General features: G+C 41.5%; 1 long non-coding RNA gene across 1 annotated transcript; it reads right to left on the bottom strand.

The window, feature by feature from the left end:
* Positions 1–865: 865 nt before the first annotated feature.
* On the bottom strand, positions 866–23864 carry LOC115353158. The gene is made up of 3 exons (XR_003927456.2): positions 23491–23864; positions 11898–12062; positions 866–1423 (listed from the first exon to the last, which is right to left on the bottom strand). It is a non-coding gene; the product is annotated as an uncharacterized LOC115353158 (long non-coding RNA).
* Between the last annotated feature and the right edge of the window lie 788 nt (positions 23865–24652).

The raw sequence follows: 24652 nt of genomic DNA, 5'->3' as shown, positions 1-24652 counted from the left end.
TCAGGTTGCTCGTTTGGTGTAAAATCCCTCCATGTAGCTCTGCCAAATGCAAGGGGTTCTACCTCGCATTTTCAGAGCCACTCGGATCTTAGACCAGCCTAGGTGCTGGGGTATTGCTCCTACTGTTCTTCTCCCAACACAATATAATTGCAATCAGATTAAACCAAACACGAGAAAATGTGCTTATGGACTAGATTTATAAATGTCTGGTCTGTTCCCACGTCAGTTTGACGAATGCTAGGCTTTAGTCCATATGTTACTTTTAAGCTTAAAGAGGCAAAAACATACAACAGCGGTCTTAAGCAAGAGCTACATTTGTTAATATATCCTGAAAAACGCACATTTTTTACAGACTGGACATTTATATCAAAGTAAAATCTCTCAGCAGCAAACATCCAAGTATCACTCACCTAAAAAAAAAACTTGGCACGTCTGTGCGTTTACCAAGTCATAAAAAAATCCTTAAGGGGGCTGTCAAAGTTTCCATGAATCATCCCAACCTGCATGCACCTCAACCTGCACCCTCTGGGAGAAGGCTAAGGCGACTACTGCTGATTTATGGAGGCAGACAGCTTGGAGACTCTGCCAGGGAGTAAGTAAATCGTGGTGGCTGTGTGATAAAAGGGATAAAGCACAGTCATTTTCAAATGCTCATTCATGCACCCCTTCTAGGAGAGATCTGCAGAAACAAGGAGGTTTATATTCATTCCTACTGACCTACACTTCCATTAGAAAACGTTCCAAGGTTCCCAAGTATACAAAGATTGAAAACCCATTCAGGTTTGGCTGGTCCATGGGGATGTGCCCAGACCTTTTCTGAGAGTCAGTGCCCCGAGGAAGACCAAAAGGCTCCAATACACAGACGCACAAAGAAGTCACTTTATTGGGATTAAAAACTAGAAACCTGGGCAATTTAAACGAACCCAAAATGAGTGGCAAGGGCTGAAACTCGCCTACTTTTTCGAAGACTTGTGCCCGATGCTCTCCCGATGCTGCATCCCTTGGTGGCAGGTTGCTCCTTCCAGGCTCCGTTAAGGCAGCAGCTGCCTGAGCTGCAGCAAAAGCTGCGGCCCCCCAAGGCTGCTCCTGTGCCCCCCCCTCCCAGGCCTGGCTAATTACGTTTGCTCAATTTGGTTGCCTCAATATAGGCACCTCACGTGGGCTGGGACACGGTGGGGAGTCTCGGGTATTGGCAGAGGGCTGGCCAGCGCAACGCAAGAGCTTGGCTCTCGCAGGGGCGGCTGGAGACGGGCGAGATGCTCTCGAGCCGACCTTCACCACGGCGTTTAGGCGGCGGGGCTGTCCTCCGGGTCAGAAGGGGTCTTGTCGCCGCTTGCTTCCACAGATGAGAGCGTGGCGGCACGGGGAGCGACAGAGAGGGTGGGAGGCCTGAGCTGATGCTCGCTTCTCAGTTTTGCAGTGTCTGTAATAACACAACGGGTACGGGGAGAGCTGAAGCTTTAGAAGAGGAGCACAAGAGCTGTACTGAAAAGCAAAAAAGCCCAGACAAATGGTCTGTAAGAATATTCACTGACACATATCAAAAATACTAGAGCTATGCTTTAGCTGTGAAGTTCACATTCCCAAACTTCCTAAAACTCAAAAGCTGGTCGGGATAATGTACGTATCTTGATTTCAAGAAAAATGCACGTATCTGTGCCTCAATACAACGCATTTAATATAAAATTCAAGACATAATTAATAATTAATATGAAATTAATACAAAATTACCATCCAGCAGTAACCACTGGAGCCTCTAGAAATTCTATGTTTCATGTCTTACTGACTCAACACTTTGTAGTTTTGTGGTATATGTCAATATATTTTGTACAACATTCTGTGTATTAACAAAATTATTTCTTCTTTTGGGTCAGGGTCATGGGATCACATTCAAAATCTGTCTTCAGAAGAGACTATAATCAAATTCAGAGATGTAATTGAATCCAATGTGTTGTATGTCCACTAGCTAATGCCACTCTCCGCCCCCCCCCCAAGTATATATATGTGTAAGTACACTTATATATGTATGTCCCGTATGTCTCTAGATATATGCATGTGCATGTGTCTTTGCTTCTGTATGGCAATTACTGTATATGTAGCAAACATTCTTTGGTATTTATAAGTCAGAGTACTATACGACATCTATGATCTTAAAAGCTGGATTCAGTAGATAAAGTCATGAAAATCTTACAATAATGACAGCTTTCCAAAGATATAGCAGATGTCTGAGACACTAGAAAAGTAGATGATCGTGAACATTAAAATTCTCAGTTATACTGAGGACTCCCTATGCCTAATTTAAAACCCATTATTTTACCATAAAATCATATTTTTGGCAAGGGGTCTTTTAAAACCTGATTCTTTAAAAACAATAATTATGCAATAAAAACTGAGGAGGTTTTCAACACCAGAATTATGTCTGCATTTTTTATATTGATGTATGTGGGGGTTTTCCCAGAAAGAAATGTGTTTGCCAGCTGAGTTGTCTCAAATCTCTCCATGTGTAATCTGTGGCCATGGAATATTTTTTCAAGCACTTGGAGGATAATGAATGCAATTATTTAAAAATATAAAAGAAGTCAGTTAGCAAGCGGACGTGGGTCCGTTCCTGTGCTCTGAGCTAAGCCACTCTCCCTGTGCTTTTTTTCTCCCTTCATTGCATATCCTGTTTCTGAACTGTCCTATCTCTCAGTCATTATTTACATGTTAAGACCTGTTTAGACAGTATCCCTACAGTTATTAACTGCTGTAAAGGAAAATGAGGTGGCAATATTTCACACTAGCTCAAGTAGGCTTTTTGATGTCATCGATGGATTTTGGTTTAGCCTCCCCTAACATTTCAACAAAGCTGTTTATCTTTTGTTTTTTGGGGGGATGGGGAAATGCTAAGGGGGAGGGTGAGCACATTCTCCCTCCCCCTGTTTTTTCTGTTATTACTTTCCAGTATCTCCTGCCTGTACAATATTCCTTGAAAGCAAACACTTTATGCAAAGCAGCTGTCTAAGGAAGTTACTTTTACTTTTCATTGCAGGGTGGCCTATTGAAAATGATTAACTTGACTGTGATGGAAAGAGAAAAATAATCTGGAAACATCTGGCAAATTGCAAAGCAATGCCTAACATTTTCTTCCCTGTAGGATTTAGCTCAGAAACATTATACTTAATGGGTGCCCATTTACTTAAAGCACTAAAGGTTTTGATGCAGGGTTTTGGGGGGGTTTTGGGTTGGGTTCTTTTCCCCCTTGAGTTGTAGCTCTGTAATATTTTATCTTGTACTTCTGAATCCATAGGAAAAAATGTGTGAGTATGAGGTGGGCATGGTGCTGTATTGAAAAGGTGTTTACTGTTCCAGGCTGGCTTGTGTTTTGCATGCACATGTTTGAAGCTCAAAATATGTGGAAATTCATTTCCTGTGTTCCACGTGGCTAAAATGACAGCTGAAAAGTAATTTAGGGACACGAACAAATAGAAGTTGTCAAATGAATTTTAAGAAGTTAAAGGAACTTGAATATAGGTTTTAGAGGATTTCATTCAGTTCATTGGGTAAGAAATGAAAACACTTTTGTGAAATTTTGTGTGTGAAAAGTCATTCTTACTTTATAGTTTTTTAAAATAAGAGGGAGAAGCATTGTGTCCCTTTTATATGTGGATTTTTTTATTCAGACATTTTGCCACGTAATCTGTGGAGAGAATGTACTCTACGAAAAATACATATTTCATATTTACTATTCCTTACCTATCATTTCTCAAGTGGTATTATCGTGTGGAAACAGAACAGAGAAAATGGGAGCAGTGTATTAAGAAAAACAACTGCAAACAAACTTCTCTTGTAGTTAAGTTTCAGCTTTGTCTCCTTTCTGGAGATTTTTTAAAAAAATTCCATACAAGACTATACAAAAAAGTTTTTAAAAAGCAAATTAAAAGTCTTTCACGATTGCGTGAAAGACACATTATTTGCTCAGTGGTCAAAAATTCAATCCCCCCAAATTTAATTTGACCTGACAGGAAACATTTTCTTTCCGGGTTATCTAACTTACAACTTTTAGCCTTAAAAAAAGACCTCATATTCAAAATGTTAAATATTTCAAAATGACAATTCACTATGATCTGAATATGTTATAACAAAATAGTTCACATTTACTAAATTTAATTTCATGATACAATATCTGTTCTAATTTAGTAAGCAGTAAAATAAGCCTGTACACTGGATTTCTTTGGCAAATATCACATTTGTGAAAAGAAAGGTTTCAGCTAAAATTCCATTAACAGTCCTTGAAAAAGAAGAAACGTGTAGCTTTCTTGATTGCTATGATCTACACAGATCCTACGGGCAACATGTTTTTAACTCATGCTCCTTCTCCTCCCCCAACATGTTAAAGGCAGCATCCAGAGACAAGTCCACGGATTTGTGGCCCTTGTGATGTGCACAAACCCCTCTTGTACTGGTGGAGCTGCAGTGTTAAAATTGCCTGATGTTTTTATAGTTTAGACACACAGCTTTACTAGAACCTCCTACAGATGTACCTTTGTATATCTAGCTATCGCAGGGGCTTCATTTGTGTTCTTCTGAATGCCTTGGAGGACTAAAAGGTATGACAGCTTCTTCAGCAACAGGTACCGAAACTCCAGTTTGCAGTGCTCTGAGCTGGCCAGAGTTTGCCAGCACTGGAAACCCGTTTTAACTTTTCCCCCTCCATTGTCAGGCATGCATGAATCATCAGCAAGGTTACAGGGATATGATCTACAGTCACACTCTTTGGTTGCTCACACCCAGTAGGGTACGTAAGTAAGAATATCAGCAGCACAAAATATCGGTGAATTTGTGCCAACTCCTGGTAAGGCATCAGACTGAACTGAGGGCTGAACTGACGATGCAGAGTCACTTCCATTGTTTAGCCTGAAGTGGCTGAACGACTCTCCCTCACCCTCTAGCCCAACAAAAAAGTTGATTTCAAACAACCTTTTTTGCTTTCTGACCTTACTTTTCATCTTGATTGAAGTAACAAGTAAGCCTTTCCAGATTAAGGATCCTAATTGCAGCATTCCTTCCCTAAGGATATCTATAAGACTGATTTTATGGTTTCGTTGAATGAGAGGTCTTTCTGTCCACATCTGTGACTTCTCCCTCTTTAACCCCTTCTTAGTGGTCTTTTTCTTAGTTTTGCTTAGGATTTTTGTTTGCTAATACACTCACTTTATTAGTTTATTTGTCCATTTTTTGCTCTGTTGTATAAAGAACGCAAACATTTTTTAATGGCAGATGCTTTTTTGGAGTATTTACATATATATCAGCAAGTTGAAGAAATACATGCTATCCTCTGCTCTCGAGGTCTCTGAATTGTACCTGTCCATCAAACTGTAAACTCCTCATCACCTTCTTAGAGATACAAATGTGACCTTCCCTATATTTGTCAAATTGTGTCCAACATTAAATTAAGTGGTTATAGGTAACTAGGCAAAGAAATCACGGAATCTGTGAGTCATGGAATATGTGAATTACATTTAAGAAAGGCTATATGAAGAATTTCTGACAGGATATATTAGACAAGAGTCCATTTCGAAGTATTCAGGTCAAATGACCGGTGACTGCTAGGGATGTAGTTGGAAGGGAAGCATTTTAAGCCACAGTCTCTCTGCTATTTAAGTGCTGACATCTAGCTTGGTGCTGCAGAGAAGGTCCTAGCCTCAAGCAACAGATATCCTTGGATTAGGCCAACAGGGTCCTCACACTTCATATCAGATTACTAAGGCTCTCTCAAAGTATAGCTCACACATGATTTTTATGTATAGCCAGCTGTTTATATGTTTATCTAGTGTAAGAAAATGGGAGACGGCAGCCAGCAGTGGCCATTGGAATACGGATATGGTAAAAATCTGTGTGAAGTAGTGAAACTCTGGCCTGGCTGAGTTTTGTTCACCATTTAGGAAGGGGGAAAATTTAGTCCAGTGCCTGTACCAGTATTGCACTAGGGGTAGAGGTCGTGTTGTGCAGCCTCACTGTAACAGAATCACACTAACTATAGTAGCATTTTCTGGATTTCCTAGAGGCATAACTCAACCCAAGGGGCAAACCTTTGCCTTCCCGCTCTTGGGATGTAACTAGAGATTTCAGCTTTTCTTGCATGAACTGGATATGTAGTGCTGGGTATGCTCAGTTTTCCTCTAGAAATATATAAACCAACATAAAAGAAATTTTGGTTGGGTGGATCACAGCAGTTTTAAGTATAAAATGAAATCTCCACAGCACTAACTTGATAGTCTTTTTAAACCCTCTGCTTGTTTGTAATCTTTACTGGTGTGCAAAGAGTAAGTAACATTTCTTTCCCAATGTTTTCCCTGTCTCAAATGGCACTACAATTTAGACAATAACATGCATAGCACATGATTAATGAAGCTGTGCGCTGAGGACAGGACATCTGTGGGATCACAAAGAGCTGCTTTGTGTGCGTGTTACCGCATGTTCAAGAAACTCCACAAATTGATAATTTGTTAAATTAATTGACTTTCTCTGTGTAATGTTAATGTAACCTTCAGTTTGAAAAGTGCACAGATTTTTAGCAAAGAAAAAAGGCAAGTAGTCAAATCCCCAGAGGGTGACTTAGGTCTGCGGCTCACCACTTTGTCCTTTACTAAGGATATTAATATTACTCAGGAGTTCTTAAAATGTAACTTATCTTAAAAAAAAAAAAAAAAGTAAGTGCCCTTTCAATTTTTTAGGCCATTTACAACTGAACATAATACAGAAAAATGTGCAACATAAGTGTCACAACAATAATGATATCTGTTCTGTAAGGAAATACACATAAATTGGGAATGGTCCAGACAAGAGTGTTTTCTCTTCTCTGACGCAGCTCATTGAGAGGCACAGAAAAAAAATAGAATCATTGCTAATTCAGTGATTCCTATAGAAAATTCAAATCTGGATCTTTATCTTTGCTAGTATCTCTGAGCCATTGAACTAGGAGTAGAAAAGTCATTATAGGCTTGAGCATAACTGGCTGGTTTTTGACCCTTAGCACTAATTACAATGGGAGTGGAGTACCTGTTCTGAAACAATGGCAAAGAACTTTTTACACACAAGATGTGGCAAGTGAGGTAAGGTTGACGAGGGGTACTACCCTTTCCACAGCAGAGGGAAGGGTGTTGCTTTGCAGGCTGAGAAGTGAAAGAGATGTATCTCTCTAATGGAGGAAAAGAGGGAAACTATTCCAAAGTAAGCCAGAAGGGAAAGTAGTGCAAGCTGACTTAGTTCCCTCTTCCAAAACTCTGCAGGGTCAGAGCTCTTATCCTGTTGGCACGGCATCTAAATGGGAGCTTTAAGTTAGTGCATAGACACTGGCCTAAAGCCACATGAAATAGGAAAATATGTTCTTGTACTTGAATCAGAGGGTGAAATTCTGGCATTCAGCCGTTCTATTGACTGCTCATCTTTGATACCTGAGACTCCGCTGACATATCTATCTACTCTAATTCAAACAGGATTGCATTTTTAATAAAGTCATGGTAAGCAGAAAGTGGCAGAGTGGTGCCTGAGCTTTCAGACTTTCTTTGCTTGAGGCTTGCAGACGGAGTCAGAAATACAGCACTAGGACTCATAATAGAGTCCTTTGGCTCTAAGCACCTCAGAGCACTTCTGCTGTTGCAGACTGATGGCTAGCTAACTCTTTTTCTTGCATTTGGTCACAGAGATACATAACTGCACTTTAGCGTTTTAGTTATCATAGCTAATTAATGTAACAGTAGAATTTAGGAGAACAGGGATTAGTATCAGTTGCTTTTAAAGGATGATCCATGCTAGTCACTCACTGGGGGAAGAATCAATGAAAAGCAATTTTCCTCGCAGTAGATGCAGTCCTCTTCTTGCATGCACTCAAAAACATGAGTAAGTTTGGAAGGTAAATATTCCAAAGATTAACCCCCGCTCTAATCTATCAGTGCCACGGGCACATCATTAGCTCTGTCTGTGATACCAGTCACTGCCTGCACGAGTGCGGTGGTATGGGGATAGTCCTGTTTAAAACAGACTATCCCCATATGCTGCTATGTTGGAGGCCCTGTAAATGGCACATACAAATAGATATACAGCAAGTCTGAAAATTCCCAGTGGGTAGAATCTATTAATTGTGTATTGGCCTATTAAAAAGACTAAAATAAAAAGCGTAGCAGCTTCTGTTCTACAGCCCTGGATGGGCTCCATCTGGGAGCGATTTCTTTAACGGGTGACCAAGTCTGAGTTCTAATGGATGTCATCAACACACTTGATCTTTTCGAAGATGGTAGATGCATGAAAATGTTAGGAGTCTTGGGGAATTGATAAAAAGCATTCAAGGCTCATTCCATTTTAGCAAGGCATAACTTCAGGGCATGTAATTAGTATCATGCCTGACCTTGACACTTCATCTCAGCAACCATTGCAGGCCCACAGATCAAGATCCTATACACAGCCATACAAAGCCATCAGAAAATACATCTGGTTTCCATAAGGATCTTAATATTTAGTAAGATCTTACACTGTATACTGAAACATATGTATGATATAATAAAATCTGGAAACTGCTATAGCGGAAGAATCATGAGGTAAAACCGATACACTGTACTTTGAAAAAAAAAAAAAAAAAAAAGTATGTTACCTAATGAAAATGTGCACTCCGCATAAAAAGCAGCAGAACATACTGAAATATTTATATAGCCACCACATATTTGGTGTATTGTATTCTGCAAGCCACCGTGTACCCGATTATGAAATGTCTTTGTCAAAATAGTTCAATATACAAGTAATACGATGCAATATAGCTGGCTTCCTTCACTGTGTAATGAAGCTTGTATACGGTGGAGTGGTAACACTTAGCAGTCTATTGTCATTCCAAATCAGTCTTCCTCTTTGCCTCTTGTGCTGAGATACATTGCAGGTTACTTGACGACTTTTCAGAGTATTGCTGTTTTTCATCTCAGCCTGTTGGTAATACTTTAAGAATTAAAAATTACCATAAATAAGAACAAGTTGGAGGCAATTATTTGTTCCTGTTGCACAAACAGCTTGCCAAGACATTTCTTTCACCTCTGAGTGAGTTTCACAGATTTAAGATGCCAAAGATGAAGATGAGGCTTTTTACTTCATTCTATAAACAGAGACAAGCAGATGAAACTAAACAAATAATAATACCGGAAGATCAGCAGTTTTAAAAATAGCTGGGGTAATTAGGCAACTAAACTAAGTTACAAAGAGGACTGGTGGTTAGACTGTGTCCAAATTAGATCCTACTAAATTGCCTCCTGATGAGTAGCTAGGGTCAATAACCACTTCTGAACATCTTGGTCAAACATCTTGTGGGCAAATCAGAAAACACCACGACAAAACTGTAATTGTCCGTGACTCAACTAATGTAATGAGAAACGACTGAAGTGAGTACATTTTACTGATGTTGAAACAGTGTCCCCAGTTGTTTTGGAAAGAGAGTAAACCCATTTTTCAAAGTGATTTAATAACAACTTCTGCATTAGCAATGTAATGACAGCAATTGCAGGGAAAAAAAAGGAACTTCCCTGAAAAATAAACACTCATTGAAAATCTATCATGGCATCAACTCATGGAGACTTAGTTCATTGCCAAAGAAATAATTCAAATGGAATGTGTATGTTCAGGTAATGTACAATAGAATTCTAGGGTTCCTGCATCATTTTTATATCTTTCTCCCATAAAAATGACTTAATTTTGTAATGATTTTTAGATATGCAGGAGTTCTCTCTTTTCTCGCTTAAACAAGGACTTCATATTATGGTGTTTTTACATACAAAAGACCCACTTCTCTTTTCATTCAGTGAGATAACTAAGCATTTTTTGCATAAATTAGAGGATTATTGTCATTTAGCCATAATGTGGTGGCTAAGAGCTATTTAAACATTTTATCTTGGTTTGATATGCTTTCATTGTTAAGTAATACAATGGGTTTTTTTAGTGAACTGAATGAAAGAGAAAAGGGAAATCTTCATTGCTTGTCAGGAAACTCGAACAGCAAGCATTACTGTCAGAAGAGAAAGCACTTTTGGCAAAATTTGTTCATGTATGGTGGGAAAAGTAGCTTTCAGAGACAGGCACAGGATGAACCTTGTTTGTCAGAGGTTTTTCTTGGAGATCAGCACATGTGCTTGGGCAACTGGGGAAGGTGCAGAATACCTGGGATGGGCTGAAATGAGAATGACATACCATGGACAGCATGAGTAAGCTGAGTGATACAGCTCATTTTGGTGGAAGCTGGTAAAGCTCACGATGTAATGAGTGCCTTTAAATATGTCATATTCTGCAGAATACAATGTAGAGAGTTCAGGGAAATGTTATTAATATTTCAGTGCGCATCTTTTTATATGAAATATACATCTTGTGTATGCAAAGTACATTTTCAGGAGCTCGCTGAATTCTGAGGCTAAGATATAAGTGTCTCAGCATTAAGCCTGAATATTTCATTACATCATAAATATCATATGTTTCAGTATATAATGGAAGACAGATAACTAAATATTTGATTTTATGCCAGCCATAACGACCCCTCATATGAAGAACTGTTTTCATCACCATGACCCAATTACAAATGCAGTGAAAAATTTGAAAATAATTTGGGGATCCAGTAAAATGTGGCTATATTAGTGCTGGATGCTGTAGCAATGTGGCAATGGCTCTGTTGCAGTCTACGTCCAGCCTTTATTACTATAAAAAAAGCCTTGCTGCTTCCAAAGTAACAGACAGTGGTTCTCTGAAAGCTTTCCAGGTTGAGGTTTACTTAGTACGTCGAGGTCCCCTTCCACCTTAGCTTACTGAACTGGCTGTTCTGCGCACTGCTAGCTCTCCATTTCATTCATTCTCTCTCTTTAAATGGAAAATGCCCTGTTTTCCCCTCGCAATCAATTACATAAGTCACTAAATATCGTAAGACCACTTGGTATTCATAGGCTAGTGCTCGTTCCTGCTCAAAACACAGCTAACTTTGTATTTATGGCACTCCAGCAAATGCAGCCTTTATAATAAAAAGTAGCTTCCAACTGCAAAGTTTGTAGGGCTACTCGTATTTTGTTCAGGTGTAGAGGTATTTAGGGCGTTAGTCCAGCTGCAGTAGAAATAAAGACAATGGTTTGGTTTATTTACCCTGTCTGTCTACAGTGATTTCACCAGTGCTGTATTACTTGACTCTATCCCCTCCTAATTCTTTGATTACCTTGTGAGGTTAGACCAGTGAAACTATTTCACACATTTTTGTCTGTGGGATAGCCTGTTTGGCATCTGCTGCAAGTCTCAGAACAATGCAGGGGAAATGAGAGACAAAAGATTTCTACCTAAATCTCTGGGGAACAGCTAACGATACTCTGATGATGCAAAAACTTAAAGCCACAACTATTTTGTGACGTGTCTTCAGAGATCGTATTGCAGAGAAAAACCAGGGCAAAACCGATGCAAATCGTAAGAAGATTGAACCAGAAGGATATCAGACGTGATCAGTGCAGTAAAACAACAGCTTGCCTGCTGTTAGGTCCTCCTCATTGTATACAATTTTAGGGGAGGACTGACAGAAAACAATCTTTCTTCAGGAATTTGGGCTGAGGGGACGTTGTTCTGCCTTACGTCCTTATGCAAGTGCAAGCAAGCTGAGCTTCAGTATTTGTCGTATCTATGCCTGTCTCTCTGGTTCCCTTTCCCCTTTTCTCCTCCTTCCCTTTTTTTTTCATCCCTTCTTCCCTTCTCCTTGATCACACACATCCTCCCCCGATTGGTGTGTACATCTGTGACCACTGCCTTGTTAAACCTGCCCCCTTACATCTCCAAAGTGAGGAAGAACACTTTAAGCCCTAACACCCCGGTTTGGCAGGGCACTATAGCAGCCCTAACCCTTGAGAGAAGGAACTTCTTACGGTACAGGAGCGGATCGCTCATTTTGCAGACCAACGCATGCTTCAGCCCAGCCCTTGCTGAAGCAGGTCCCATGGGAAAATCCTATCCTGCAGTGGGAAACTGCTGCGCCGGAGTTTGAGGTCTCAGTTGGTCAGGAAGCGCTTGCTAGTTCTTTGTGAAATCTGCTGTTAGGAGAAAACGTCAAACTGTTAGATCACGCCAAATGGGTACAGCTAAAAGCAAACAGCAGCAAAACCACCAAATTGCAGGAGATATGCTTCATGCAAGTTCAGAGGATGCCTGGATAGGACTAATTCTCTCGGCTCAACAGCACAAGGTTATTACAAACCCAGGCTCATAAATTAGGCTGTATTAATTGTCCTTCAAGCTAGAAGTGGTGGGTGAAAAGAGCTTCTGTGGGTCGGGATTTCCTCTTGTGTGTTAGTTTCCACATCTGTGAGGGCCAGAGATGAGAAAGTGTGTTTAAATTTGAGAGGAGTTTTAAGAATCCTTCCTAAATGAGAGCAGCTTTCAGGCATAGGCAGGGACATTAATGTGCCTGCATACCTACGTGTTGTGAGTCTGGTCTGATGAGGGTTTATGGAGTGCGGTTGCGCTTCCTCTACATCTGTGCAAAGCTGAATTGTGTGCAGTATGTTTTAGAGGCATTAAGTTCAATCCTTGCTCAGGAAAGTTAGTTAATTTTGTAGAAGTTTTGCTGGAGGAGATACTGGAGAAGTGCATGAGTCCGTCTGCCCAGAAGTTACAGCCCAGGTGGTATCATGCTCTGTGCACACTTCAGTGAGAACATCTCTCATCTGTGCTGCCCTGCTGTCCTTCATGAAGCTATTTACCTGGGGAAAATTAGAGATGGGCTTAGGTAAAGGCAGGTATTTTTGTCTAGTGATATTTTAGAGCTGGGAAGTGTGAGCCAGTAAATACAACATGACATGAAACACAGGAAAACAATAGCAAAAGCAACCGTGCAAAAAATAATTCAACATCGGTCCAGAAAGGAAAAAGAGGCTACAGCAAATCCAGGCCTGCCTTAAAGGGATAGAAAAATATTTCAAGGAGGTGCAAGCACTTGCCTTCTCTTCCGCTGTGCATGGGAGTGAAAGGAAGGCAAGAGTCTTCACATCAGCCCCCAGAAATCCCACATTTAAAGGGAGAAAATACTCAGCATTGACTGTACCTTATGCCTTTCTTAGGCAAGAAACAAACAAAGAAACGGGGGGAAGCTGCAGCCACATAACTTTTTAAAATAAATTGTACTCTGATCACAAGGGTTTGAAAGCACAGCCATGTCCCTTGACATTTTGGATGTGGTTGTTTCGGTAGGATTAGCAGAATGTAATTTTGTGCTAAGTGGTCTTGCTTGAATTGGACTTGCTGTTACTTTGGTCTTTCAGTACCAGCTACATATGCTGATTACAAAACTCACTGTAGCTCCCAGCAATGTGTTGTAGACAATTAAAATACTAAGCAGAAATTTGTGGGTTTGTAATTTTCCTGTGGAAGCTGCTGTTAAAGGAAATGTAGCCAGACAGAAGTTCAACATCATGGCAGGCTGGAGCATTTAACCTTTATCCATGAACAGATCCGTGGGCTCTCTAGCCTGGATTGGCACTTCACTCCTCCGCAGGAAGAGAGAAACACGGACCCTGCTCCCTGGGACATGGGTCAACACTGTCACAAAGAAGGATGAGCACGAGCTTCTCTCTCATCCACATTTGGGCAGCTGACTATGGCCTGAAATGATGAGGTCAGGTTAAAAAAACCAACAAGACAGAGCTAGCAGAAGCTTAGCACAATTTCCCAAAGCACTATATATTTATTTGTGTCTCGGTATGAATACACAAGGCTAACTTTAGTTCCTGTTTTTGAAAATGTTGGCCCTAATCTACATAGACCATCATTTATTCCCTGCCCTGCCCCCTCCACTCCCTCCCGTTTTTTAACAGATGGAAATATCATTTTCCAGAGCTAGTTTTTTCCAGGTGGAATGCCTCCAAACTATAAAAGTGAATTTCTCACAATCATCTACGGACAGAATTAAAACCAGAACTTTAAATGAATTGGAATTTACTGTCAGAAAATTCCAGTTAGGTGAGTAGCAGGCAGTAGCAAGCCTGTAAGGGGCTGGGTTTGGCTTTTTATTTTTCTTTTTTGTTTTTGTTATTCAGAAAGCTCAGCAAAAAAATGGAGAAAGAGTGGCCCCGCTCCAGCTTTGCCGCTTTTGTGTATAAGTTAGGCCATAATTATAGCGCAGGGCAGAGGCTACAGCTCCAAAAGTTCAGCTACCCACTTTAATCATTTTCGAGCTGAAACCATGTTCAGAAACAAAGTTGCTTAAGCGCAGCCCTGCAATTCATTCTGCCGGCTACAGACACCTGCAGAGTCACCAGAAGATTACTCCTAATGCAAATAATCCATCCCGTGGCATGGAGTACATCACAGAGATTTAGTTACCGCCGTCGGTGGGGAAACCAGAGATCTGTGGCCAGAAATATCACACAGATGGGCCTGTTTGAAAATCCGCTGCATCCTGGGCTTTCAAACCTTAAAAACAGATGAAGTGATTCCAGCGTGACCCCTGCTGTGATATAATGGATCCTGTCTGTGCATGCAGTGTTTGCCGTGATTTACCTCTTGCAATTCCTGGCTTGTGTAACAGACGGCAATTCTGAAAATGAATTACTATTGATTAGACATCCTGCGCTATTGAGTTCTAAGCAATTTTATGAATTTATTTATTTGAATAAAAGCTTTTAATGACCCCACTAATTTCAAATGGCTCTAGGAAAACAGCAATTCTTCTTTCCTTTTTTCCTGTTTGCGAATGGCAGGCACATACTTCGAGGCCCTGTTTACGCCAGCTATGACTTGTTGTCGCCCTTAAACGGACAGAGCTACCTGATTAAAATTACAGCGTGGGTTTCGGGAGGAGGAGGAGAGACCCTCTCCAGGGCACACAGTCTGCCCTCAGAGTGCACGGGGAGCTCTTGCCTTTCTGCCGCAGGTGGAAGGGGTCAAGCCCCAGTCCCGGAGCATCCCTCCGGCATAGCATCCCTCCGGCAAAGCATCCCTCCGGCAAAGCATCCCTCCTTCCGCTGAGCACAGCAGCAAATAAAGGACTACCGACAATACAACCGGGGCCAGGCCCCTTAATTACCCCTCACGCCCTCCTGCCAAAAAGAATATTCTGCTGAGAAAGGAGAGGATTAGGTGCTGCTCCGCTAAGGACGGGATCGTACGGAAACCAGTGAAGGTCCTAAACAGGCAGCCTAGGGTTTGGAATGGGCTGTGTTTTAAAGTCGAAATCTTGCCAATGTCTTATCAGGCATATCTGCTTACTGTAGAAATAAACACTGAGGTAAGACGTAATCTGGCACTGAGCTGTGCTCTGACGGAAACAAATGACAAAATGCTCGTTGGAGTCAGGCTCTCCGTGCCCTCTTTAAAAGCCTAGGAGATTTCTGCAAAGGTGTTTCCAGTGCATGTATATTAATGGTCTTTTAATGGGAATTTTTACTGAATAACTTAATGCGTGAGAATAGCGTGTCCATTTCAAAAATCAACAGCCCACTTCCCTCCCTCAGAGGAAATGGATTAAGCAGTATTTTCAGTAGGACAATGGACTTGAACGAAGGAATAACATGGCTTTTGATATATGATAGTTTCAGGAGACTGACACAAAAATAGGCCGAAGAAAATCCTCAAAGGCACCTATATGGAACATTTTCAAGACTTGGAAATAGCTTGTATACAGAATATCCTCCTTTCATTCGGCCAAAAAGAATGTGCTTACACTGCAGAAAGGACAAGGGGTGGGAGTTACACGTGGCTTCCTGTGATTATTTCCAACCATAATCAATGTGGTACTAATGTACCCGAGGTATCAGTTCTGTAAACAGCCTTGAGTATGCTGGCTATAGAATAATAAAATTTTAAAAAGAGGGAGAGAGAATGAGAGAGGCAGAGAAGGAGGAAGAGAAGGAGCTCAAGAGGGGCTGCTCTATTACAAGCAGAAAAACAGGTTCCTGAAAGATGGATCTGGGCTCAGGCAGGCACTTAAAGCCTTTAAACAAGCTCTGCAGGGAATTAAATTCTCTATCTTACTGTAAAAACATGTAGCAATAAAAAGGGCTGTTTATGACACAGACTATCTACAATTTTAATTGAAATTTGTCAGAAACATGTACCTCCATGAACGGATGCTGAATTTAAGTGCTCCAAGTGAAAAAAAGCAAGCAAGAGGGTACAACGCAGTCAGTCTCCCAGAATCCTATGAAAATATAGGCTTTTTCATTTACTTATTAGATATTTCATACCCTAAAGGCAGATGATTTCCACAAGAATCAGAGTAAGTTTTGACTGTAAGGATGGATTTGAATGTGGGCTCCTGCAGTGGCTCCTTTAATCCCTGAATGAGCATAAACAAGGCAAGTGAGAAACCAGTGGCTGTTCTGGTACCTTAACAAGCTGTTTTTCTCTCTGTGATGGTGGGTGCTGTCACCACCACAAGGTGACGGTCCAGTCCCTCCTACTTCCTTCCCTCCTCTCCCCCCTCCCATTCCTCCCCCCTCTTTCCCCAGCATTCAGAGTCTGGCATTCAAATCAAAGGTTTGCTTTGAAGTTACAACCTAAAATGGGAAGTTGATAACTGTTTTCCTCCCAGTGCTTTAGTGATGATGAATTGCTGATCACGAAAAGGAAATGACTTCTTCTTTTTTTTTTTTTTTTTTTTTCTTTTTTTCTTTTTCATTTACATGCAAGCAGTAAAAGTCAAGGCTCCACACTGCAAATATGTGCAAATTCATCCACTGGCTGTGTGTGCTACAGAAAATCCTATGGAGATAAGGAGCTAAAGCAGCAGGGGTGCAGCAACATAAGCTCCAAAGCTAGACATGCAATTTAATAGGCAACAAACTTAACAAAGGGCAAAGGGATATTTAACAGGGAGGTGAAATATTCCAGCCATTAAAAACAGTAAATTGCTGTGATGGCCAGAGGTTTAGCGCTGTGCCTCAATATAGGATGTATATGTGGGAAGAAATATAGAGGCTTGCCCAGGAATTAGTTTAGCTAATAATTATTTTTTTCAAGCAAAGGGATGCTCTGAGGGATGGAGATTGTTGCTGTGAAAAGAATTGAGTAAAATAATATTGGTGGGGAGGGAGGGAGGGCTTAGTAATTGGTGCTGAATGCTCAAGGTAATCATCCTGTTCATCATAAATGATGGTGTTTAACCATAAGAAATTAGACCATGTCAATCTTTTAAGAGGCAATTAAAGCAATAGATTTTCTGTGGCCTGTTTTTACACGCATGGGGCCTGACTGAACTCCCATCCATCTCTCTTGGGCACAAGCATACCTCTTGTCTTCAGCGCAGCTACGGCTGACTTTTACCACTATCAGTGGTAACTGGGTCAAGCCCATAATACAGGGCAGAAATGTTCTTCAAAAGGAAAAAAAAAAAAAAAAAATTCTCTTCTAAACAGATATCAATCCTTATTAAAACAGCAGTTCCAGTAAAGAACCAATTCTGTTCCAGATTCCTAACACTTAATGATGGAGAGACTGGAAGGTATTTAGGTTTGCTGAGTGTTTGCAGTAATAGCAGTTGATTGGCCTTTTTTCCCCAGCCACCTGGATCTTCAGTTAGCCATATTAAGAGACTGCACCTACACTGCAAACTGGCCTTTTTCTTTCATTTTCTGCAGTTCATTTGTATCCAATCAGGTTGCATCAGGATTCATTGCATTTAATGGGAAATGCACTCTTCTGGATCAGATACCTGTTTTCAATTTGGAGAGTATCTGATTCCAATGGCAGAGGTGACAGGAATAAAGAGGAAAGGAGAAGCAAGTGCTTATAGTATAGATTTCTGCCACACTAACAGAGCTGCCAGTTTCTGAATCACTGGGACCTTAGAATTTACTTATATTTTCCAAATTATGATGGTGAAAGAAGATGTGAAAAATTAACTGTGTCTTTATTTGAGCTTATTTGAAAATTAACTGTTGTCTTTGAGAATAACGACTGGTTTTTGACATAAAAGCGCCCTTATCACAGTGTGTCCGCAGAGTCACAGCCTTCTAAGGAGCCCACTACTCTGCAATGATGGTCTGCAGAAGTTTTCCTGACATACAGCCTAAGTCAGCACCAGGCTCACTACTGGTTAGAGTGGGATGAAGTTCAGGCTCGTTATCACCTGCTGTATCTTTCAAGTGTCAGCTTGAGGGTTCAACAGCAGGAGGAATGATGGACGATATTGCTGTGTGGACTTTTTTTTAATTAAAAAGCTCTGCCTCCAAAAAGATTTTCTTTTTTTTTTTCAAAATCACATTATGGAGACAGCATATTTTCTGTACCAAGCTTTCATGTAATTCCTATTAGGGAGAACACCTGTGCAGCTTTATCTGTGGCAGAACCTTCGGTGTACCGTTTTCCTAACAAGCAGAAAGAAAAATTGTGTGGTATCACAGCATTAATACTGTAGGCCTCTGCTTCAGTTCAAACACAGCCTGCCCAGATTTATTCAATCTATTTGAATTATGGAGAAGCTAGACCTGTGTGGATTACCGTTTTCAACTTGCTTACAGGCATTTGGAAGACGTCAGTTCCTATACAGAAGTAAAACGATAAGGAAAATTTGGGATCAGCTTTGCCTCCCTTGTATCTCATTATTGCAGGCATCCGACACGCTCACCTTGAATGTCTGACAGAAGTCACATTCGGAGAAGGGAACCAGGAGGGCAGGAAGGAAAGTATTAACGTGAAGGTGAAAGAGTAAGCCGAGAGGGGCTTCTTGTTAACCCCTAAAGAAACTATCAAATCCTGCCCCAGATCGCTGTACACCCTGACAAAATACTTCATCAGACTTGGATGGCCGTGGGGTTTAACAAAGCTGAACGCTAGACAAACCACCAAGGGACCGCTTCTACGTTGCCAACAAAATCGTGCGTATTCAGGGAGCTTTCCAAGTGGCGTAGACCTGCTCCTTCCCACCCACCAACAAACAGCCCACCTATATTCCCTGAATTCAGTACTTTCTTTCATCCCATCAGGAAGTAACAGACACCCTCAAGGAGCCCCGAGAAGTGGCCTATGCCCCTCCTCAGCCTGGGAAACAAAATGTTCAACAGCTGGTGCCATTTCTGAGGGCAGCTGCCAGCGCAACACTCGAACAGAGGGCCCTCCTCTCTTTGACCATCTGTTAGTCCAGTGCTGAGGAAATCGACATCGTAGACCTCATTTCTGGCCAGCTGGCACCCAGTTTCATAGCTCTGAGTTTACCCAGAAGCTAGCAAACGCCAATTTCAGGGCTGCCGGAGGTAGCATCACAGAAGTGGTCAGGCCAAAGCAGTGATGGATGGACATTTTTAAAACAAGGTATATTTTGTTAGAAAGCACCTTATAACTAAACCCGAGATGTTCTATGAAAAGAGACCAAGTCTGGCCAAACTTTGTGTGAACGGTCAGTGGGCTTGCGAGGAACTGCTCTTGGTGGGCTGCATTGGGTGCTAAAGAGTTCGCATTTCCAGCCCTACCTAAATACGTTTCCTAAACTCTGCCACGCAGAAGCCAGAGGAGTTACCTGGAGCCCAACGGCTCCAGGGTCTGGATCCCCCAGTTTCCACGAGTGAACCTGTAAGACCTAAAATGCCGTGGCTGCTGCTGAGGTTCGTGGCCCTGCAGCCCTGCATCCCACCCAGGAGATGCCAGTGCCACCGCTCTTGACGTGCTGGAAGTGGTTGGCCTCAGTTTACTCAGAAGCCAGGCAAAGGCTGGAGCCAGGGTGGTTGGGAGAAAGGCCAAGCCGGCCATTGCCCAGGGATGGCAGGTTTCTACTGGCAGAAAAGCGACCGTGGCCACGCTGCCTGCTCTGCCTGTGCCAGACCTGCGGGAAGCCAAAGTTGCTGCTGGAGGGCAAGGTCAAAACCGGCAGCAGTCGCTCCCTGCCCGCCCGGCGGCAGCGGGAGGAGATGTGCCAGCCCTCTGTGGCCTCCCTTGGCTCCGCTTCCCAGCTCTGCTCTCCTCGCCTTCCCTTCCTATAACCGGAGCATCCCAGCTCCGGCAATGCCGCCCCGGGAGAGCAACACGCGATTTTGCGTGCGCTGCCGTGGAGGCTTGAGTCAGCCCTGCCCGCAACAAACTCCCTGGGAGAGCAGAGACGGTCGTAACCTCACCACGACGGCTGGCAGGGCAAGGTGCGCTTCCACCTTCGCCTGCCTCCTCGAACACAGATACCTGGCAGCACGTGTGTTTGCAGAAATCATACCAAAACAACACACCTTCCCTGGGGAGACAACGAAGATACCAACAGCCTGTGACAGATGTTAGCTCCGTCGCTGAAGGCTTTACTTAGTGGCACTTGCAAACCAGGGGGATTGTCATGGCACAAAAACCTACGTAAAAGAGAAGAATTAATCATTTCACCAGAAAATGCACACAAAAAAAGGAAAGTAAATAGAGCTATAGTCTCAACATGTCCAGTTCAGCAGCATTTGTGAGCTGACGTGGCTGAGAGAAGTGAGGAAGAAAGGCCTTTTTGTTAAGACACTGGAATCAGAGACTAAGGAGATCTAGATCTGAAGCACAGCTTAAATGGACCTTCCTGACTCTGCCTCAAGTTTCTTACATTTCCTTAGGCAAAGCATTTAATCTCTGTGTACTGGCTTCCTCATTTGTAAAATAAGGGTAATACTTCCTTCCTCCCTCTCATCTAATTAGTCAATCAGGGCCAAAGCCATAAAAGAACTTAGCTACCTAAACTGAAATTTAAGTGACTGAATTAAAATATGGGTCCTCAGTATGTTCTCGCAGCTGCTGCCTAGGAGCTGGAGACATCTGAAATCTGTATACGTATACATTAAGAAATGTCATGTACCTCCATGTTCTCACCTAGGTACTAGAATATTGAACCTTTGGGGCACCTGAATTCCCTTGCAGATTTAGCCTTCATCTCTCTGAGGTTATCATTTGGGGATTTATTGTAGTGACCATCATAACAGTTATCATTTAGGAGACAGAAATATCCGATTTCCAGGAAACATACAGTTGAGTTGCAAACTTTTTTTTGAGGAGCAAGCAGTTCATCTGATAAGAAGAGACGTCAAAGTGAGAGGGTTTAGTGTAATTTAGTTCTGAATGAAAGATGCTGTATAACAAGGACTGTGTGATCACAAAGGCTTTGAAGGAGTAGGAGCGTGCTTATCCTGTTTGACAGCATCACCCACAATGTGTCATTACAGATATTGATGATTATATAGCCATAATTAAAGTGTTGTGCTTAAATAGCTAAATGCAGAAAGAAGTGTCAGATCATTAACATAACTTTAAGCTAAATCATCTACTTTATGTCTGGTTACACAGCCCGCACATAAGAGCCGAGGCAAATATTTGAGGTTCCTTGCTTAAAAGAAGAGTTACTATGTCTAATCATCAAAGCAGAGCTGCTTGCCAAGAGCATAAAAACCTAATGGGTTTTGCAAGAAAATTATGTCACCTTCAAATCAATGTTGGTAATACAGGTGGCATTTATAAAAGGTAAAGTCATTCATATTAACACAGTCTATCTCCAGTGACTGTCAAAAGAGACTATGAACTTTCTGTCCAGAAAGACATTTTGCCAACGCTGGGTTTTGTTAGAATAAGACAGGCTGACAAATCAGAGTAACTTTATTTTTTTCCTGACAATTTCTTCATTTGGACTTAAACAGTGACATATGGCCGCCTTGTTTTGTGCAAATAATCAGGATCATTCAGGCATCTACTGGTATTATTCACAAGCTTTTCTTGTGATGCCCACAGGATCAGCATTGACTCCGTGCATGAATGCAGGAATGGACTTTGTAAAACTTGCAGGGAAAAAATAGGTTTTCAACATAGCATTTGCTATGAAGGATGAAAGAAAAAGTCTAGGAAAACATCACTCTCAACAAGTCTGCAATTCCAGGTGACAGTATGGCTTAGCGTAATAATAAAATCTCCTAATAATGCTACTGCATGAAGGTCAACTACTTTTGGAAGAAACATGGGATGGGAGAAGGTACAAAAAATCTTGAGCAGAAAGGTACATATAACACTTATTTAAAAAAAAAAAATCAAGAGGGATCCTTGTAAATGCTTCACATTTGCAAAAAAAAAGAAAAAACAGTTTAACTATAGACGTTTCATTGCTTTATTTGGATAGAAATGCATAATGCATTTCCTGAAATCTTTTTCTAAAACTTGAGAAGTTCTTACACAGAAAAGTGTAATGTATATCAAAAGTTGCAAAAGACAATAGGTAAAGAATAACAATGAATAACAAAGTAGTGAATTGTTAACATCCCGCATTACACCACTGGACATAGAGAAAGACCCTATCCATGAAAACTATGAGGTGCTATTGCTATTAACAAATATGAAAGATTTCATACTGAAGAATTAAGTACAGAAAACCAGCATAAATTGTGATCTTCTAGAAACATGAACATACCTACTAAAATGAGACTGAATTATGAAATATATGTTCTGATGGACAGTAGAAAATATAATTCCAAACACAGAAGTAAAAGGACTGGGGACTGGTGCTAATGACAGAGATTCACTGGTAAGCATGGGCAGTGAAATTAGGCATGCACTTCAAGTACGAGCTGACATGAGAGAAATAAAATCACCCTCAACAGTCAATGTGTTGCAGAGGCAGGGGAAATATTTTATGCATCAAGGTTGTATAAGAACCAGCATCTGGAATATTGCATCACTACAGCAGATACACTGTGTATGGGAAAGGTGCCCAGAGGGGATCAACATAATTCAGGAAAGGCCTGAACTAAAAAAAAAAAAAAAAATCACAGTAAAACTCATTCTGGCTAAACAATGACAAAGACAGGATATTGTGACATTCTACCAACATTTGGGAAACAGAGATGAAATTTTTAGTGTAACTAATAATCTACATTTAGCATAGCATAATACATATAATGGAGCAAATGGTAGGAAATCAGGAGTGAAATTTTAAGAGGAATTTCAAGAAAAACTTCTTGACAGTGAAATATATTAGATTGTGGAGTAGTTTCCCCCGGGAAATAATGAAAGCACTGCCACTTGGGACTTTTAAAATTACACCGCAAACCCCCCACAATAGAGCATCTAGCAGAGAGAACAGTCTTTGAATTGGCCTCAGGGAGTCGAACTGAATGACTTAATTGGTCTTCTCAGTGTCTAATTTCTGCAGGACAGACCATGCCCTACGTGCTTTCCACGCAAGGGAAAAACAAGCTCAGGCAGTCCCCAGTCGGGGTTTTGAGTTTCCTTTCGCCTGTGCTGGGGTGGGAAGGGGCTGAGCCCCCAGCCTGGCCCCGGCTGCTCCGTCCTCCCACTAAGACCCCAAACTTCCCCGTCGCATCCCCATAGCTCGGTGAGGAGCAGCAGTGGGGCCCAGCTTAATTTATTTCAGCGTGTTGTAGCCTCTCATCTGGGGGGGATTGGTGGCAGGAAAAATGTTTTTTCCAAGAGACACTTCTGCCCCACGCTCTTAAATTTAGAGGAGTTTTCTGTATCCAGACATTTGCTATGGAGAAGTAATAAAAAAAAGCCTCCGTGACTCTTGGGTCCTACCTTTCTGTCCAATTGATCAGAAGATCTTTCTCTTTGTCTAAGCCGAGCAGCTGATTTTCTTCACACTGTCTCTTGGCGTGACTCTTCTCATCGTTTGATCATCTAGCGAAAGGTTCAGCTCATTTTTCAAGTCTCTGCATTCCATTTTTTCTCCACAGAAACAGCAAAAGGAAAAAAGTAAATAAGAAAAACACTGTTACTTAGACCAATAAAGCTATAACCGTGGAAAAGTTTTTGTAGTGTAAAACCAGTAACCTCAATTATCTGGTATAACATGACTGTTTTCTATGATGTACAAGCATGATAAGGGAGGTTCTGTGTGTGATTTGGGATTTCATGCAGAAGAGAAGTGTGACCAGAGCACAAGATACTCTTGATACTATACGTGTATATAAAGCTTTGTTAAAATTCAATCAATCTTAAGTTCATAGGCATAAATTCAAGCAGTCTTAAGTTGCACTGGATTTGTGCTAAGCGGGATGACAGCCAGAAGCAACTTTTGTCTCAATTCATTTTGTATGCAATGGCAATTCAGCAAACGAGTAACAGATAGCAAATTTTAAGCATGCGAGCATCCCTATCAAAACCATTCTGCCCCAGCAAGTGCTTAATTAGTCTTTGTTTACAGAATGGAGACCAGCAGATCAACATAATCTGGCCATTATGAAAAGTATTAGCGGTTCTTGTAAACGAGAAGGGCTGTCTGCTACTCAGAGGAATTTGGATTTTTTTGACCGAGGGCCATCAGATGAAACCAGCTAGCAGACACACAGCAACCGTGCTGTCCACCTCAGCTCCCCCATTTTATACAACAGGAGCTGACTTTTCCGACGAGACCCCCCACCAACTGGAAGCCAGGCTTTTGTCCTGCTCGGTGTTTCGTGGGCTTTTTGCTGTCTCTTTTAGGTTTCTTCCTGCTCACCTGTTACAGGTCTTATTCTGAGTCACCCCACTTTTTTCCTTTTACTGATGTATCACTGAAGTGCTAGCACCTAGGTCTGGATCTCACAGGAGGAACACAGTGTTGAGGTGCTGCAGGACTAACCATTAAGCTCTCAAGTCTGAACTTTGGGGATCTTCTTCAAATAACAGTAAGGGCATGGACCTATTTGGCCCAGATTGCCCCTGGGTCGGAAATGGCCTCTGATTTTGTGCATCTCGT

This window comes from Aquila chrysaetos, chromosome 18, assembly GCF_900496995.4.
Source record: "Aquila chrysaetos chrysaetos chromosome 18, bAquChr1.4, whole genome shotgun sequence".
NCBI lineage: Eukaryota > Metazoa > Chordata > Aves > Accipitriformes > Accipitridae > Aquila > Aquila chrysaetos.
Note: the sequence above shows the minus strand (reverse complement) of the source record. Positions and strands in the feature narration are given on the sequence as shown.